Here is a 559-nt window from a genome sequence, read left to right as displayed (position 1 = left end):
CTCCTGCGGCTCCGGGGGGGCACAGGCCCCTGACACCCCCAGTTCCCTGCCTGCTCGCCCTCCTGAACATCACCCCTGGCTCCAGCCCACGGCCCTGTACCCCCATCACGCTGAAAATAAATGCCTTGGTAGATCCTTGTGCTGCTCACTGGGTTGGGGACAGTGCCAAGTGGCAAGGGGAGGTGTCAAGGGGGGACCCCATTGGGATGAGGGGGGACCTCAATGCCACCAGCTGCTGCGATGGCACAGGGACATGCAGGTGCAGAGCAGCAGTGCTGCCTGAGCCTGGGGTGCCCAGTGGGGTCAGGGGTGCCAGCCCCGTGCCAGCTGGACCTCAGGAAAAAAACAGCTCCATCCTCTCCCTCCCCTCTGCTGCTCCTGCCTGCAGTTGTCTCTCTGCCTGCAGCAGCTTTTAAACCTTCCTGGGCCACCATCCCGATCACCGCTGGGCAGTTAAGGTGGCCCCGGGACTTCGCTGCTCCCCAGTCCCCAGCCCTGGCTTCCCGGGGGGCTCCTGCCCAGGGTCTCCTCTGGGTGCCCAGCTGGCCGGAGGCTGTGT

The sequence above is a fragment of the Fulmarus glacialis genome, unplaced genomic scaffold, assembly GCF_000690835.1.
Source record: "Fulmarus glacialis isolate BGI_N327 unplaced genomic scaffold, ASM69083v1 scaffold25604, whole genome shotgun sequence".
Classification (NCBI taxonomy): Eukaryota; Metazoa; Chordata; class Aves; order Procellariiformes; family Procellariidae; genus Fulmarus; species Fulmarus glacialis.
The sequence above is the reverse complement of the archived record's forward strand: the minus strand, read 5'-3'. Positions refer to the sequence as shown.